General features: G+C 34.5%; 1 protein-coding gene across 2 annotated transcripts in view; it reads left to right on the top strand.

Annotated features, from left to right (window-relative positions):
- Window positions 1–19,537, top strand: part of THSD4 (thrombospondin type 1 domain containing 4) — an 850,332-nt gene that overhangs the window by 406,342 nt on the left and 424,453 nt on the right. The window lies entirely within an intron of this gene.

Raw genomic sequence — 19,537 nt, 5'->3', positions numbered from 1 at the left:
AAATGATCTCTTGGTTGTGCTCATTTCATTTAGCATCAGTTCATGTAAGTCTCTCCAGGCCTCTCTGAAATCATGCCGCTGGTCATTTCTTATAGAACAATAACATTCCATAACATTCATATGCCACAATTTACTTAGCCATTCTCTAACTGACAGGCATCCTCAGTTTCTAGTTTCTTGCCACTACAAACAGGGCTGCTATAATGGGCTGAGGCTTGAGTTGATGCACTGAGGTCCCAAGTACGTGAGGCTAAATAGTAATTGGACTATACTCTATTAATATACATGACTGGATAAAGAATGGTCCCTGCCCACTCTCCGTGCAAGTCCTGATGTGTTGTATAGGAAATGACGATTTTGGTGGGTGGAGGCAGAGAGAGGGACAGGAAGAGAAGCTGGGAGAGATTGGGCCTGGGTTCGAGACTCCTAGCTGCTGGTTGTGTGGCTGCTGGTTGAGCTAGCTTCTTGACTCAGCTGCACACATTGCTATCGCCGATTCTCTTCCACCTCCGATCTTTCTTCACTGAGAATAAAGACTGACGATTTTCCCCTAACCTGAATTCCTATCTCGTGCTGATTTTAAAATACACGATCTTCACAGGCTGCCACAAACATTATGGCACATACAGGTCCCTTTCCCTTCTTTAAGATCTCTTTGGGGTATAAGCCCAGTAGTAACACTGCTGGATCAAAGTATGCACAGTTTGATAACTTTTTTGAGCATAGTTCCAAATTGCTCTCCAGAATGGTTGGATTCGTTCACAACTCCACCAACAATGTATCAGTGTCCCAGTTTTCCCACAGCCCCTCCAACACTCATCATTATCTTTTCCTGTCATTTTAGCCAATCTGAGAGGTGTGAAGTAATATATCAGAATTGTCTTAATTTGCATTTCTCTGATCAATTGTGATTTGGAGCACCTTTTCATATGACTACAAATAGTTTCATTTTTCTTCATTTGAAAATTGTCTGTTCATATCATTTGACCATTTAACAATTGGAGAATGGCTTGAACTATTATAAATTTGAGTCAGTTTTTTATATATTTTAGAAATGAGGTCTTTATCAGAATGTTTGAATGTAAAAATGTTTTCCCAGTTTATTAGCATTGTCATTTTAAAGTAAAGGCTTGAGATGTCTCCTTATACTTAGTCTCCATGGACAAAGAGAACTACATAATGAAAGTTGCTTATTCTCTTAGGCTTCATATAAGCAGAAGATATAATTTCACTGGAAAATATATTTCAAGAATCTTTCTTGTTGTTGTTGAAGTATATCATAATTATATTTTCATAGTTCTCTATGTATGTTCCAAGATCAAAAAAGGAAAAAATAAAAGGAATAGAAACTTCTTTATATTTTTTCTTTTTCTTCCCCCCCCCCCCTTTTTGATCTGATTTTTCTTGTGCAGCATGATAAATGTGGAAATATGTTTAGAAGAATTGCACATGTTTAACCTATATTGGATTACTTGTTGTCTAGAAGAGAGGGTGGGACAATAGGAGAAAATTTGGAACATAAGCTTTTGCAAGGCTGAATATTGAAAACTATCTTTGCATATATTTTGAAAAGATGAATATTAAATTTTTTTAAAACAAACAAAAAGCCCCCATACATGACTCCCAGGGAGATATGAATAGATATCCAAGGGAGATCTTTATTCCAACCCAGAAGGGTGCAAAATATGGTCACAAGACTGGCCTACTCTGCTCATCTCAGAGAAAGAGTATAAACTAAAATTCTACATATCTACTGACCTAAAGGTTAGAACAAGTGAATGGCAAATAAGCAGATTTGCCTAAACTTATAACAATCAGAGAAGTCATGTAGATTAGAATATACTAGATAATGCATAAAGTGAATGAACAACTTTCCCTGAGAGGAAATAATGAAAGAAAGGGAGAGAGAGAGAGTGAGGCAGAGACCGAAACAGAAAGAGCCCCTGATCGTACCCAAAAGGAAATTCCCTATGAGCTCTATGTGGCAAACTAGAAACAGGAGCATGCTCAAAGTACTTGCTTCTCTACATGCTGACTTCTTGCAAAGTCTTTCTTTTTCTCTGGAGATTTTTCCCTGAAAAGAGACTGGAATCACATCTATCTACTCTCAAAGTTGGAAGCCAAAAAGGAAACCTTCTCTCTTAAATTCTGGTCAATCCGGCCCTTTAGGCAGGCACAAAACATTGAATTCTCTCCATCAATGATGAGTGTCTGGTAACTTGGGGTTTAAGCTTGAGCTTTTCATAAGAGTATTGAAATGTTAACTGACCAGCACCAAACAAAGAGTGCCCCTAAGAGCAGTATGTGTAGGTGAAAGGAGAAGTCTGTGTTTGTTCAAAGATCAGGTTGTATTATTTCACTTAGTGAACTGAGCTTGCCAGTGGGCTTTTAAAGTGGGGTACATTAGATTAACATTCTCCCTTATCCTCAATGGCTCACACAGTAAGGCATTCCTCTGTCAAAGCTTTAGCTTCCTGAATAGGAGAGAACTATCTTGTGGATGGAGACAGAGTGAATCATAGTTTAATTAAAAAAAAAAAAGTTAAAAAAACTTGAAATATGGAGAAATCCAATTGACTGTTGGACAAGACAACAAATCGATGTTCTCATTTCCCCCCTCAATTTTTGAATAAAATATCATCCAGCAATTGGCATTTGTTATTTGACAGTGTTTTTGGCATCTTTGGGTAAATAATGCAGTAGAAATATTAGAGAAGATCAAATGAAAGACAATTTGGTGTAATAGAAAACACACTAAAGAAGAATATATACTTTGGCTTCTAATCTTGGTTCTTTGACTAATTAGCTTTGTGGCCTTGAATAAGTCAGCCCTCCAGGCCTAGTGATTTCATTTTGTAAAATGTAGTAGGGCAGCATTGGGCTAAGCAATCTCTAAGGTCCCTTCAAATAGAATTCAAACTTCATTCCACTGAGTTAAATTAAATTTTAATTTGTTTAGCCCCGGGGACCATTATCAGTCCAACTTTTTCTTTCACATGCTAAAACTGGAGCCTACTCTGTCAATAGTTAGAAATTCATCAGAGTAACTCCTCTGTGTAAAAACAGTTGCTATATATTATGTAAGGAAGAGATAGAGCCATTTTTCCTCTACAGATTCTAGAGAGTTAAAATGCATATGGTCTATTCAAGAACACATTTATCTGAATAGGATTAATGAAGAACCAGGAATGGATATAATCAAAATGCTAATCTGTAGTAAAGATGAAAATAGGAATAATAACTGATGTGGTATTTCAAAGTTATGTAAAATGCTTTGCAATGTATTTCATTTGAATTTTATACTAATCCCATGAGCTAGGTATTCTAGTTTAGGTAATATTATTTCCACAAAAAAAAAAAAAAAATGTAACCCAGGTATAATGATCTGGTTAGCTTTGCTGGAGGTCTTGGGACCAGTCTCCATTTTAACAAAATAATCAGCAGGAGAATAGTCAGGGATAAAGTCCAAAATTTTATTATCTCTTTCAGTCTGTCTCCTTCGCCTGGGCACCAGCTAGCTTTCTGTACTCTCAGGAATGGGTCTTGGTTTCAGTGGAGGAATGCAGGAGAGTCACCACAAGAGTCTACCTTGAAGTCTGTTTCTGGCTGACTTTGTCCCAGTTTATATGCTGTATTACAACTGCATCATTACAGTATACTGAGCATAAACCAATCATTATATTACTAGGGAACCATTATTTGTTGCAAGATTAAATCAATCACACTAAACTAGAGAACTCATATGCTAAACTAGATAACCATTGTCTTATCAGTTCCACTGAGTTAACACCTTGTTGTAGGACTAAATCAATCATATTGAGTTCCTGCCTTTAATACCCAGGTGCAAATCCATTTGCATAAGACTCTTCTCATTGGAGAATGATTAATCCCAGACTGTCAGAGGAGCAGAATTGGTAAGAGCTTGGGAGAAAAGAAATTCTGGTCTTTCATGGCTTCCATCTGTTAGAAAGGGTTAAGTAACATAAATAATGGGAGACAAATTTCAAATAAGATACTTTCCCAGGGTTATACAATTGTTAGGTTTCAGATTATCTGCTTATTTCCTCGAAACTGGCAATTTTTATTCCTTTAGAGGGAGAACAGTACTCTGAACTCTTAGTTGAGAAGCTCTGGGATCAAATCCTACATTGGACTTTGTGATTTTGGCAGCTTATTTACCCTTCTGGTTGTCAATTTCCTCTTCTGTAAAATGAAGTTAATATTACTTATAATATCTATCTTAACAGGGTTATTGTGAGATTCAAATGAAACTATGTGTGTATTATAAATTTATAGGCTATATAAATAGCAGTTTCTAGTATGATTTTTTGAAGTTTGAATGGGGAAGGAATTCATTCTAAGCATGGAGGATGTCTAGGTATGGAGAATAGCCTGGGCAAAGATAAGGAGAAAAGAGATGGAATGGCAGGTGGGGGAAAAATCAGGTTAACCAATTCCATCAGACTATAGAGTGCATCAAGGGGAGAAATGTAGAATCAGTCTGGGAAGTAGACTGAAGTCATATTCTGAAACATTTTAAATATCAGATTTTTTATCCTAGAAACAGCTAAATATATAACTATAGGGGGAAAAAAAACTTTCTCGACTGGTTCTGCCTGTTGTTTGTGCCTTCAATAATGTTATCAAGACAATGACAAGTCATATTTTTCTTGTATAAGTAGCCCTTTTTTTTGCTTTGAGCTATTTTTGGATCTTATTTGTTGTGGAACAAAAGAACTTCATGCAAGTATCAGCACAATTTTGATTATGACTATAGATGTAGTCCTGGGGTCTTCTCAGCTTCACCCCATTGATGGTGATGTTTGAATTGCTTATTCAGATTCGTAACTCCCCATTAATGTATCAAAATATATCCGTGGATATAATGGAAAGTGTTGGATCTGGCACGTTGGATTCAAGTTTGGAAGGCACTAGCTTACACCATATGTAACTGTAAGTTCTTTGGTGGTTGAATTTCCCTGATATAAGAATGATAGTAACTAGTATTTTTATGATTTTTATAGTTTGCAAAGTGCTTTGCCTATATTACCTCATATGATTCTCATAACAACCTTGAGACAAAAGTATTATCTTCATTTTACAGATGAGGAAACTGAAGTAGGTAGAGGTAAAATGACTTGTCCAGGGCCACACAACTAAAAGAGTATTTGAGAAAGGTTACTGGCAACTATACATATTCTAGATTAAGTCCAAGCATATATATTTTGATATATTCAGATTTTGGCATTGAGATGAAAAAGTGAACTCAGATAAAATAAGAGATGTGTGACTTTGAGGAATTCATTTAGCTTCTCAGTCTCAGTTTTCTTGACTATAAAATGAGGTTAGCTTCATGACCTTTAAGGGGTCATGCCAGCTCTAAATCCATGATCCTCTAAGTCTTAATGTCTTTCTAGTTATATTTTTCATCTTATTTTTTTTTCCTGTCTTCTGCAAATCACTGTTGTGGATAGAATTAAAGAATGTATGAGAAGGTATTTTTCTATGACTTTCCTATTTTGAATACAAAGAAATCTTTCCTTGTATTCTTTGAATACAAAGAAATGCCCTTCCTTCTTTTGCACATGTACCCACTTAAATACCTTTCAGTGCCTGCGGAGTTCAGTTTTATATATTTTAGCATTTACTCACATTTCATCTTTCCCTTTCCTGTGTCCTCAGCCTCCAGTTGGACTCTATTTAGTTGTATTTGGAAAATGTCTCCTGCTTATTTCACATTCGTCCAGTAATTAAAATAATTTAACCATTTCCAAATGTCCGGAGAAGAGCTTCATCCTTCCAATTGTTCTCTTATCTCAGTAAGAATGACATAATGAAGGTTTTGTGTTCAGACATGTAATTGAAGGGATTGCAGTACTGTAATCCTCTCTGTCAGATGTCATCATTTTCCTTGAATGTGAAAATGTGCCTTCCAGAACCAAAGGAGTAGGGCCATCTCCTTCCTCTGGCTAAATAATTCTGTGTCATTAATCATTTTTGTGGCTGTTGCCTGAAAATGCTGATAATTTTTCCGTTATTTATGAATACGCTTCTGGTCATCGGAAGAAGCAGGAAATAAACTCATCAGAGAAAAAGAAGAAAAATGAGAGACTATGTTTTATAGCTGTCTTCTCATGTGACTCTTATTCTTGAGACAAGGATTGTTAGGCACTGGAAGGATATTATCATCAGTGGTGGATTCTCCTTTCCTGAAAATCATTAAGCACAACACAAACCAAGCATGAAAATAAACACCACAGTATAATGTGGAGGCCTAATGAAAATCAGATATTAATTTTCATCAGAGGCTAGATAAAGTAAGGCATTTGTTATTGCATGCATATCCATTCCATTATTTTCATTTAATTTAAAAAACCCTAACTTTTCAAGGATACCTATACCTACCCCAAGGAACTCAACAGATCAGGGGAATAGAACAAGCAAGCATTTATTAATCCAGGTACCGGACTAAGTGCTGGAAATAAAAATATGACCAAATAGAAAGTGTCCACCTCCAAGTATTTACATTATAATGGGGAAAAACAAACACTGAAGGGATCTGAAAATAGGAAGAGTGATAGGGTAAGATAAAAGTACCTTGTGGGGATATGGCATTCTTGTCTAAAAAGTCAGAATTATAGTGAGGAGAGGAATAAAAGTTGGCAAGCCTACACTGTTGTTGTTTTGTTTTTCAGTCATGTCCAACTATCCATGATCCCGTGTGGGATTTTCTTGGCAAAGATACTGGAGGGTTTGCCATTTTTTTTCTCCATCTCATATTACAGATGAGGAAACTGAGGTAAATGGGGTGAAGTGACTTGCCCAGGATCACACAGCTAGTAAGTGTCTGAGGCCAGATTTGAACTCAGGAAGATAAGCCTTTTTGACTCTAAGCCCAATGCTCTATCCACTGTGTTACCTAACTGTCCCAGCAGGCCTGTATCCTTCTCCAAAAGGGAAACTTCCCAGCGTAGAGGTACTCGGCAGTGAGAGGAGGGAACTAGCATTTCAGAAGGATGTTTCACCATGAGGTCACCAACTTGAATGAACTTTCTAGTATAAGGGGTCCCAGATGTTGAGGGAAGTTCCAAGTTCGTGTTCTCGTTCTCTCTCTCTCTCTCTCTCTCTCTCTCTCTCTCTCTCTCTCTCTCTCTCTCTCTCTCTCCCTCTTTCTCTCTTTCTCTCTCTTTTTCTTTCTCTGTGTCCTTCTCTCTTTCTTCTCTCTCCCTCTCTCTTTCCCCTCTTCTCTGTCTCTCTCTTTCTGTATTTGAAGTGCTAACAGTGACAATGAAACGGAATGCTAGCTTTGAGGAAGGAGTTAAAAACAAGAACAACAACAACAGAAAAAGCAATGTTATAGAAGTGGTTCAGTTCTATTTCAAAGAACCTTTCCTGAACTCTGAAGTTATTTATCTGAAAGATGAAATTGTACTGATGATTCAGAGAGCGCATTTCCATTAGTACCTGCCTTTGTGGTGTTTGTCTCTTTTCTCTCTTCTATTATTGTCATTTCTTTGGAATAATGACATTAGCCACTCTTTGAGCAAAACAACATCAAGAAATAGATGTGTGCCAGTGACTTTATTCATTATAAACTGACCAGTGAACTGAACAGGTCCAGTTGTGATCTGGATAAGATACTGCCAATTTTCACTTAGTAGTAAGGATAATTTAGAACCATAAAATTAGATAGTATATTGGAAACATCAGAGGGCATTTAATAATGCATTCTATTTCTTTAGAACCCTGAGACTTATAATGTGCTTTGTATAAATTATCATCACTGTATCTTCATAATAACATCATGGTATAAGTACTTTAAATACCAGTTCCATTTTCTAAATGGGAGAAATGGAAGATTCCAAAATTGTGACTTTACCAAGTTAACTTAGCCAGTAAATAATTCTGGAGCCCGATTTGAACTTGGATTTTCTGATCTAATCCTATGCAACAAACATTTTGTTGTTTAGTTATTTCAGTCATGTCCAGGACCCCGTTTGGAGTTTTCTTGGCAAAGATACTAGACTAGTTTGCCATTTCATTTTTCAGCTCATATTACATACGAAGAAACTCAGGAGTTTCAGTGCAAGTCTAGCTAATCCCCTATAGCTAGTTAAGTGTTGGAGGTCAGATATAGAACTCAGATCTTCCTGACTCCTGGAGGTTAGATGATGCAGTGGACACAACATCAAGCCTGGAATCAGGAAGGCCCATCTTTGTCCACTTAATTTAGCTGAACTTCTCTGGACAAGCTATTCAATTCTGCTTATCACTGTTTCTTCATCTATAAAATGAGATGAAGGAAAAAAATAGCAAATCACTACAATATCTTGGCTAAAAAAAAAAAAAAACCCAAAAAACCAAATGGGGTCACAAAGATGACTGAACAGCAACAACAATTATATGTAGGGTGCTGGATTTGTGAAGTTAGCGCTATTCAGAGTCCTTGCCTTCAAGGAACACTGGACTGGGCAGATACAACCTATATATTTGAAAGATATCTTTCTGGCAATCTGAAGGAAATCAAGAAAGGCTTCAAATCCTTTTTACTATATTATGTCATCTCTCAAGGAAACAAATGGATAGCCACACAAATTTGCATAAATTTTTGTATTTTCCTCCCATTTATAAATTTCCCTAATGTATTCTAATTGTCATGTAATTGGCTTTCTCATAGGATCATATATATCAAGCTAGGAGAGACATTAGGGATCATTTAGTCCAACATTGTCCCTTGACTGATAAGGAAACTGAGGCTGAGAGAATCAGTGGCTTGCCAGGATCAAATTCAGTCTGTTATAAAGCAGGATTTGAAATGATATCCTCCTAAATCTATATCTAACATCTATCTATTGTACCACACTGACTTTTAGAATTTGAGCCAAGTTCATCTTATAGTTTCCAAAATTTAAAACTTATGAATGTTTCACAAATACTAAAGTTGTTCCTTGGTTCCCAATCCTATTCTCTCCTCTCCTGCTTTCTCTTCCCTCTTTCAGTAGATTAAGAAAATACTTTTATTCTTCTCTATAAACTTAGAACTCATGGATGCCAAAAACTAAAAGGAAAGGGAGGAGAAAAAATTTCATTTATTTTAGCTTGCTGCTTAATTTTTTTTAAAGCTACAAACTGATTAATAGGTTTATGTGAGATAAACTTTTAAAGTTTCAGAGTGATGTAGGCCAGAATGATGAGTTTTATGGAAAATCTTATTGATATTTCTAGAGTGAATACATCATATTTCAGATCATTTAATTTAATATAGTTTAAAAAGTATGGATATTAAAAATCTTGGAGTACTGATGCTGGGAGTTAGGAATTGATGGTGTAGAAAGGTAAAAAGAGAGAGAAGAGAAAGGTGAAGCTGGGATATGTGAAATGGAAATTGAAAAAGAAGGAAAGAGATGGGGAAGAAAGGGAGCAATATGAAAGGAGATTTAAAAGGCAACATGCTGTCAAAGCATGAAATCATTGAATACAAGTGAAAAGAATATGAATTTTAGTTGGTAGGTAATAGGGAGCCTTTATAGATTAGCAGGCAGTAGGAAGTTGCATAGGGCTTTTAGGTAGTAGTGTGAATGGAAAACCAGCCTTGTAGACAGGAAGATTTGAATTCAGATTTGACCTCAGACATTAGCTGTGTGACCCTGGACAAGACATTTCACCCTGTTTGTCTAGTTTCCTCATATATAAATTGAGCAGGAAAAGGAACTGGCAAAGCATTCCAGTATCTTTGCCAAGAAAACCCCAAATAAAGTCAAAAAAAGTTAGCCATTACTGAAACAATTGAATAATAACAACAGGAGCCGTTGAAGATTTTTGAGCAAGTATTTAATTAATAGATTCAGGTATAGGATAGATTAACCTGGCAATATAAAGTGGAATTGTAATGAATGATTATATGAAAAGGGAAGGAAGATATATTAGGAAGTCATTTCATTACTCCACATGGTGTCAGTCAGGGGATATACTTTTATAATGGCAGTCAAAATAGAGAAAAATGAAAGAGATTCAAAACATCTCAAATTAGGAAGAAGAAATTCAAGATTTGGAGGAAAAAAATCAATGGACCTTGGCAACTTACTGGGTATGAAGATGAAAGAATCAGAAAAAATATTACAATTTTAAAAATAGAGAGTGATGTCACTGACAGAAATCATGACTAGAAGTTTAAGGGAATGAGAACAATAAGCTCATGTCTTAGGGAGGGAGAAAGGATAGGAGGGAAAAAAATTCATAACTCAATATTCTATTTTAAAATGAATATTAAAATTATCTTTACATAAAATTGGAAAAATATTATTTACCAAAAAGTTAATTCTTTTTGGCTGTAGAATAACAGAAACTTAGAATTTGAAGAGCTATGGAAAGCCATCTTTTCTACTCTCTACCTTTATAAAGGATAATAGAAGAAGGGAAGAGAGCAAGCATTTTTAAGTGCCTTTTTCTATGCCAGACCCTGGGCTAAGAACTAAATAAATATTATGTCCTTTGAGCATCCTTTGTAAAATATCTCCAACAAGTGGTCATCTGTCCTTCACTTGAAGATTTCTAGTGTGAGTTGAGGAGTAGGGAAGGAAAAGTCTTAATTACCAAAACAGCCCATTTCACTTTTACTTAATTATTAGGAGATTGTTTCCTCATACATAAAAGAAAATCTGTAACTTGCATGCATTGATCTTAGTTCTATTCTCCTGGGACCAAGCAGAACAAATCATATCCCTGTTCCGGATGAGAAATCTTCAGGTCCTGGAAGGCAGCTCCTCTTAACCTTTTTTTTTTTTTTTTTTTTTTTTTTTTTTTTTTTTTTTGCTCCAGGCGAAATCAACCAAACAAAAAGGAGCAAACAACCTTCAGGTCTTTGAGTTGATTTTTATATAGCATGGCCCCCTCACTAGCATAATCTCATTTCTCTAGACAATCTGACTTGTCAGTGTTCTTCCTAGAGTGTAATGCACAGTACTGATCTCCATCCCCCAAGACTGGCCTTGATAAAGCAGAGTGCAATGAACCTGTTTCCTCAATAATCTACCTCTCTTAATGTATAATTCTCTTTCACTGCCACATCACCCTGTTGACTCATTGAGTTTTGGCCCATAGTTTCAGCCTGTCTAACTCTTTTAAGATTCCAGCTCTGTTAGTCATTTCTCCTAGTTTTGTTTTATCCATAAAGTTGATGAGTATTCTATCTATGCTGTTGTCCAAGTCTTTTACAAAAATTTTAAATGGCAGAGGGCCAAAGATACATTGCCTAAGCCTGAGGCATTTGTTTAGAGATCTCCCTCTAAGTGGAAATCAACATTTTAGGTCTAGTCATCAAATTAATTACAAATCTACCTAAGAGTATTGCCATCTAGACCGCAGCATGGCTGCAATAATGATAACTGACATATCTGTATTGATCCCAGAACTTTAACATTTACAAAATGCTTAATATCTATTTCTCTTTGAACACACAGTTTAAATTCTTTCTGGGAATTTAGATTAAAATGATATTTTAAGAAAGAAACATTTTAAAGTTAAGGTACAATTGCGAACCTTATTTTGGAGACAGTTTTCTTCTGAGCTCTAGATATGTAAAGCTGATGATACAGTTCTTGAATTAATGAAAGTATGATGTCAATCAATAAACATTTATTAAACATCTACTAGGTTCTAGGGAGTATAGCAAATGCTGAATATATAAAGGGGCGAATAACAGCTGCCATCCTCAAGGAGTATAGTCTAGTGGGGGAGACAACATATAAACAAATGTATGCAAAACAAATTATATACGAGATAAATGTTGTTGAGTCATTTCAGTCCTAACTCTGATCCCATTTGGTGTTTTCTTGGCAAAAGATACTAGACTGGTTTGCCATTTCCTTTTCCAGCTCATTTTATAGATGAGAAAATTGAGGCAAATAGGATAGGTAAGTATCTGAGGCTGGTTGAATTGGAAATAATTAAGAGGGTAAGTATAAGAGCTTAGACTTATTGTAGAAGAAGTTGACATTTTACTTGGGACTTACAAGAATCTGAGAGATCAGTGTTCAGAACTAAGAAGCTAAATTAATAGAAAAATAATGTCAGAAAGAGAAATTATATTCTTGTTGATTTCTTCCTTGGCCAGGTCACTATGATATTTGTCCAGTTGTGGGGGGGCACATCATAGTTGAAAAGGATTTGAAATGCTTAGCTTAGCAAAGAAAATTCTTAGGGGAGACATAATAGGTATATCTAAATCTTGGAAGGACTATCATGTTGGAAGAGGAAATTATTCTGCTTGACTCTGGAAGACAGAAATAAGAACAGTGGGTTGAAAGTACAGTCAAATATTAGCTCAGTGCAAGGAAAAATTTCCTAAAAATCTAGTTGTCCCAAAGGGGAATGGAATGCCTGCAAGGCAATAAATTTACTAAAATTCTTAGTGGTTTTCTAGTAGAGATTGAATGAGCAGGAGTGAGAGATGATGTAGAAGGGAACTTCTGACTTGGAGCTTAGCTCTAGTGCTGTCTTCAATGTGAGGTTTATTCTGACATGTTGAATTGCTAGGTATCTCCTTCTACCCATTGTCTTATATTAGTTTATTTTGCATGCATTTTTATGTAGTAATGTATCTGTATCTGTATCTGTGTGTATATATGTATTATATGTTTGTGTGTGTGCACACATATGCTTGTTTCTCAGGATAAAAGATAAGTCCCTAGAGGAAAGTGATTATTTCTCCAATATCTCAGGGCCTAGCAATAAAGAACTAGTAGAGTAAACACGAGGAATGGAGTCAAGAAGACTCCTCTTCATGAGTTCAAATCTGGTGTTAGTTCACTTACTAGCTATATGACCCTGGCAACTTTCATCTTTAAAATGCCTCAGTTTTTCATCTGTAAAATGAGGTAGATAAAGAAATGACAAATCACTCTGGTATCTGCCAAGAAAGTCCCAAATGGGGTCACAAAGAGTTGGACACAACTGAAAAATGATTCAACAGCAAGAAAGTGTTTTATAAACAATGTTGATCAGTGTACTGACTAGATTGAAGTAAGTAGCCTCTGAAATTTCTTTTAATGATTAAAATCTATGTTCCTGAATGAATCTTTCAGAAAAAAGGGTCGGCTGATTTAATACAATCATGGTACAAAATCTTCAGAATTCCATGGAAAAACATGCTTTTATTTTTTTAAAAAAGAAAATCAACACTGAAATGGTTTGATGATAAAAGAAAGAATTCCCAAGACCTAACGCCAAAAAAATAAAAGAATTTACAAAGATTTTGAGACAAAAAATGAATTTTTCATAAACTTAAGAGAATAATGAAAAAAGTTTACTTTAACACAGGTACAAGTACTCAGTGTATGAAGTATGTTTTGAAGATTGAGATTAAAATAGGTTCATATCAGATCTCTATTAAAAAATTTGACAACTTGCCTTCCTACAGATGAGTTTTTTTTTTTATTGTTTTCCTTGATAACTAGGTATACTCAGAGTTTCTGAGGCTGTTCTGGTCCTACTGAAACATAAATGATGGAACTACTTCAAATCAACTTATTTGGATCAGTGGATCTATATATTAAGTTCAATGGGTCTGTAATTTCATGGCCTCCTAGAACTTTATAATTCTCAGCTATGTCATGCCAGGAATCTTATATAAAGTATCTGCCTCTCAAACACTAGCAGTCTTTTTATGACTTTTAATGGGTCTTTTATGGGTCTTTTAATATTTTGCATATTTCAGTTCAAAACTCAGGCTGTCCATCTGTTATCCCTTGTTCTCTCTACATGACTAGTCCACCTCATTTTCTGATCTTGCATGTCCTTGATGTATACCATTGTGCATACAAAAGCTATCAGTGATGATATACTACAGCCTACTTATCATTATCTCAAAGGACAATTTAGTTCTTCTAAGATCAAAATATTCCATTATTTGAAAACAGCATTATTAGGAAAAAACTGATTAGAAAAAAGTTGGACTGTTGATTAGAAATCATTGAAATCACTAGATTTTTCAAATGTGATCCAGTCTTCTCTTTTCTATTTAATATTGAGATATATATGTAGTAGGTTAATCCCATGATTTTCCTATCCAACTACATTTCATAATTTGGAGAATTATATACTAAAAGAGTATAGGTAGAGTTTTCTACAAATCTTAAAACTCTCTATATACTGTTATTCTTTTTAGCATACCGTTTTTTTCTTATGTATATTACTAAGTCAGCCTCTCTTGTGTGGTTGTAGATCTCATTGAGGTGCTCAGTGGTATTCCAAGACTCAGTGCAGTCAACAATATCCACAGTAAGAATATGTAGAAAACCTCATAATCTGTAGGGTAATCTCTCTTACTTTTCATTTTTGCATAAGGCATATTCTATGACAGTGGTGAATACCTTTTGATTAACATATATCTCCCTGTTTTATGCCTTGATTTAAGTTATGACCAGGACTATAGTACATCTATTAACAACTCTTGTGTGATATTAATATTTGCATGCTAACTTTGTTATAGGAAAATTTTTGTTCTGAGTTATTTTTTCAGTAAAAATTAAAATCATCAGGGCCTCATATTTATTATATCTTTCAAGTATTTGGGGATAGTGAATTTTCTATGAAAAACTGTGTTCCCACATTTTCATTGAGACGTTTATATAATGCTTCCTATGTGTTATGCACTGTGCTAAACAATGGGGATATAAATATAAAAAGTAAATGTAATCTCTGACCTCAAGGTGATTACATTCAAAATGGGAAGACACCATACCATATGGATAAATAGCCATGGGAGAGACACATTGGTTCCCAACATTACCAGGATGGTGAGTGATACCACTGGGGAGTGGACTGATATAACCCATTCAAAAACCAGAGTTGACTTGATCTTGGTTCATTTGTTCATAACTGAAGAGCAAGAGTGGGAAAGGATACTCATGGAGTTACTAGATAACAATGAGGTAATAGAAGATCTGACTGGAGAAGTGGAAGTGAAATCAAGCACGGTTGCTTTTTTGTTTCTGAAATTTTTACTTCATTTGGGAAAGGTCACCATCTATTGCCAATCGATTTTGAAAATTTCTCCAGGATAGAAAATGTGCTGATGAGGCCTCTTTAATGCATCATTATCATTCCCATCTCATTTGGCTGCTCTTTCTTGAGATTTACCTTTCTACTTCACCAGGAAAGTTAAATGAAGAAAGAAACCTTCTAGGTTCAGGAAATAGCTTTCAAGCTGTCTACTCAAAAAAAAAAAATCAGATTACCCTATGAACTGTTGTTATTCAGTCATTTCATCCATGTCCTACTCTTTGTGACTCCGTCAGAAGTTTTCTTGGAAAAGACACTAGAATGATTTGCCATTTCCTTCTCCAGCTTATTTTACAGTTGAGGAAACTGAGGCAAACAGGGTTAAAGAGACTTGCCCAATGTCACACAGGTAGTAAGTGTCCAAGGCCAGATTTGAATTCAGGAAGATCAGTCTTTCTGATTCCAAGCCAGTGCTCTATCCACTCCACTACCTAATTGCTCTATCTACAAAATAAGAATTGATATTTTACCTCTAGAATCCCAAATATACCATCTACTATTGACAAAATTCTTTATTGGTTCTTTAATAGGGTCCACTTTCTCTGGTCAAGTTTAAATATTTCATCAAAGACATGGCCTTTTGTAGAAATAATGTTTAATTGAGATTTTATTTGACTTCTATTATCTGTATGTTATACATAGGTTCAGCCAGAGAAGACTATAATGAATGTGCATAGAATATTCTCATAAATATTTTATAGTGATAAGAAAGTACATACATAGGCCAGTAATTACTGATGTTTTCACCATCTTTTTTAGAAGTTCTAAAACAATTCATGTGCTTTTAAAATATTTAATATTTTCCTCCTTGAGATTTTGAAAATTGTGCCTTAAAATGATATCCTATCTAATATGTTTCTTCTGTATATTTCAATTCCAGGCACTTATTCAAATATCAGTTTCTCAAGTTGCATTTCTGCTTGTTTATATATACATATATGATTTACTGAGATGATAGAAGAACATAGATATAGTTTCATTATAATTAATGATGAAATTATACCAGTAGAGAAATATTGATGTATCTGTGTGCCTAATAGCTAACTTTTTACATAAATGGCAGAGTGCCTTGGACTCTTATTTTGAATTTTTGTTGAAGTGAATGAATATCATCACTAGAACATACTGTTTACACTGTGTCTATAGGGAGTACTTCAGTGCCTTGCTACTTAGCAGTAAGAGCAGTAGGGAAAAAAAATTGGCAACCAAAATATATAAATTTCTCTCAGATGGAGGAGGATTCTTTTTAAATCACAAAATGTCAATTTATATATTCCAACACAGTCAATGAATTTATTCTTTCTGTATTTCCATCCTTGAAATTATTTTTCTTCAAAAGTTGTACTATTAGAAATATCAGATTTGAAACTGACTCAAATATATAGACTAAATATATAGAATCTTGAGGCAATCAGATTCAAATCTCATTTTTATGAAAAACACTAACCTCAGTCAGAAGATCTAATTTTAGGTCTTATCACCTGTGTTACCTTAAGCAAATCACTGAACTTCTCATACTGTTGTTTTCTTAAGTGTAAAATGGGGATAATGTTAATTATACTTTCTTCTTACAGGATTGTTTATTTTTCTGTCAAAGAAACCCCCCCCCCAAAACCAAAACCAACAACACTTGGTATAAAGCTGTGTGGTCTTTTTTGTAAATATTTTAAAGTATTTTAAAAATTTAAAAAGAAGGTTTTTTTTTTTTTTTTTTTTTTTAACTGGAGCCAGGGTTATAGAAAGTAGAAATAAAGAAAAAAGCTGAGTTCGGTTTTTATTATACAAGTATCCTTTTATTAATTGCATATCACTTGAACATGTAAATGTTCTTTAAATAATGGCTACATCTAAGAATTTTATGTGATACACTTAGATTAATATTGGACTTTAGAAGTTACCTAATCTAAAGTTTCTTAAACTGTGGGTTGCAACCCCAAATGGTATTGCATAACTAAATGTGAGGGTCATGAAATTATGATTTATTATCAGTAAATATTTCATTTGAAGATCTACTTTATATACCTATATATCTGAAGTGCATAAAAGTTTCTTGGGCAAAAGGAATTGTGAGTGGAAAAAGTTTAAGAAGCTCTAATAATCCTCTTTCCATACAAACTCCCTATTCATAGATAAAGAATCCAAGATGCAGTAAAATTCAGTTACTTGCTCAAAAGTCACATCTACAATAAGCAGAGAAACTAAGATTTAAACCAAGGTCTTCTGACTTCAAATCTAGCTTTATTTTCATTTCACCACACTCTTTTGGCTTGTGTTTTTATACTTAGAGGAAACTGTATATCCAGATTTCACAAATTTATATCAGATTTCAAAAATACTTTTTCAGATAAGTTGGTGAATTAACAGATTCAATGTAAAGAGTAATGTCAGTGACAATAATAGGAAATAAGGTGGTATTTATGGAGGGTAGAAAGTGATAGAGGGAAATGAGAATGGAGGAAATGTGTATGCCCATAATAGGCATTCAATAAATATGTATTGAATCAGAATTTCAAAATATAAAAATTTAATACATTATTTTGAATAGTGTTCCCTATATGTGTGCTTTTCATAAATATATTTTGGTGGGCAGTGTTTCCTCCACAACCTCCCCCCTCCACACACACCCCAAGTAGATAGTATGAATAAAAGGTAAAATATGAAACATTTTCAAGACTAAAGTTTTATATAGTTTAGCTAGTGAGTAGTGACCCCTCGTGGTTTCTGATGAAAATGCATCTTCACTATAAAACAATTAAAATATGAAAAAGAGAAAAAACAAAAACAAAAACAAAACCCTGAGGATCTTAACTTTAGCCAAAATAATGAGGTGGAAATGAGGGAAAATATAATTCTCTCCCTGCTCTCCTTTTCCATCTTTCTACATACCAGTTATAAAGAACAATTACAAGAGGAAAAAACCATCAATAACTGGGGAACAGATCACATTCAGATAGTTTTTATCCATAAATTTTTGTCCACATGAGGTCCATGGGAACCAAGAAGAATATTTTGTAAATGCATATTTGGATTGTTTATAAAGTTTTTTTCTGACTAGAACTGGTTCCTTTGCTGAACATCACGTCTTTGTATGAATGTTGCCATAGTATCTGATAAATACTCACAATCCTCTCCTTAATTTAGATACTCTATGTATAAAAGGAAGGAGATACCTGGATAGAGCAATATTGTTTCCTTTTCCTTTTTTAGAGTGATCAGTGTTTGCTCACAGTTTCTCTACTTAGGACAGAGACCAAGGGCCAAATACAGCTTTCAAAATTGTACTGGAAGCAAAAATGTTTTGTAGATTTTCTTAGATGGAAAAATATTAAACAAACAAACAAAGAAGCCTGAAATTCCACTGAAATCATGTGATTCACATACTGTTCCCAAGTTCTTCTCACTAAAAATTCTTTTCTTTACATCCAATTTTGATTTTATTTTAAGTCGTGGATTCTTTCATTCCCTTCCCTCCTCCCCTACTCATTACAAAGACAAGGGGGAAAAATACATACATACATACATAAACACACACACACACATATTCCTATAAAACAAATTCCTACATTATCCACATCAAAAAGAGAAGAGGAAGGAAGGAAGGAACTAAAGAAGGATATAAGGAAGGAAAGAGAGAGGGAAGGAGGAAGGGAGGGAAGGATGGAGGGAAAAGAAAATATTTTATCTGTATGTGGAGGTGATTAAAGGAGAGAGGTCCCAGAAAAAGAGGAAGTCTTTGTATCTGAAAACTTGCTTATCTTAAAACCATTGAAGGTTAAAGTGGATGACAAGGGAAATAAATTTCTGAAATTTTGTTGCCAACTCTTAAGGTTCAAACTGGTAATGAAAAAGGTAAGATCCACATTTTGTAAGGATCTTTCAGGCATAACAACAACAACAACAATAATTAATAAATAAATAATAAATACAAAATAATAAATCTCACAACACCCCTGCAAAGAAGGTAGAATGATGAACATCCTTATTTTCTCTTTCTCATTCCATGCCTAAAATGTTCATTTCATCATTTCTGACTCTTACATTCCCTGACTTTCTTCAAAACAAAGTTCAAGTGCCATCTTTTACAAGAGTTATTTCCCAGTGTGCTTAGCTGTTAGATTTTTCCTCTTTACAATGGTTTTCCATTTATTCTTTATGTATTTAGTCTATCTCCATATGTTTATTGGATGAAAAGTTGTCACAAATGGGAAAAGTTTATGATGTTTTTTAAAGGGATCTATTTTATAAAAAATCATGTGTTCATTAGTAGACAAAATGAGCTCAACAAAAGTAAGCCATTGGCAAACTAAATGCATTGTATTTTTGTTAAGATTAGCTTTATTAAATGGATGAATTTGCAAAGTATGTGCATAGTGTATGGCATTTTTCAGTAAGTTTTTAACATTGTCTTCTATGATATCCTTTTGAATGAGAATGTGAAATTTGTGTGGAATGAAGATACTATTAAGTAGATTTTCCA

The sequence above is a fragment of the Sarcophilus harrisii genome, chromosome 2 (assembly GCF_902635505.1).
Source record: "Sarcophilus harrisii chromosome 2, mSarHar1.11, whole genome shotgun sequence".
In the NCBI taxonomy this organism is placed as follows: domain Eukaryota; kingdom Metazoa; phylum Chordata; class Mammalia; order Dasyuromorphia; family Dasyuridae; genus Sarcophilus; species Sarcophilus harrisii.
This window is presented reverse-complemented; position numbering and strand designations above follow the sequence as displayed.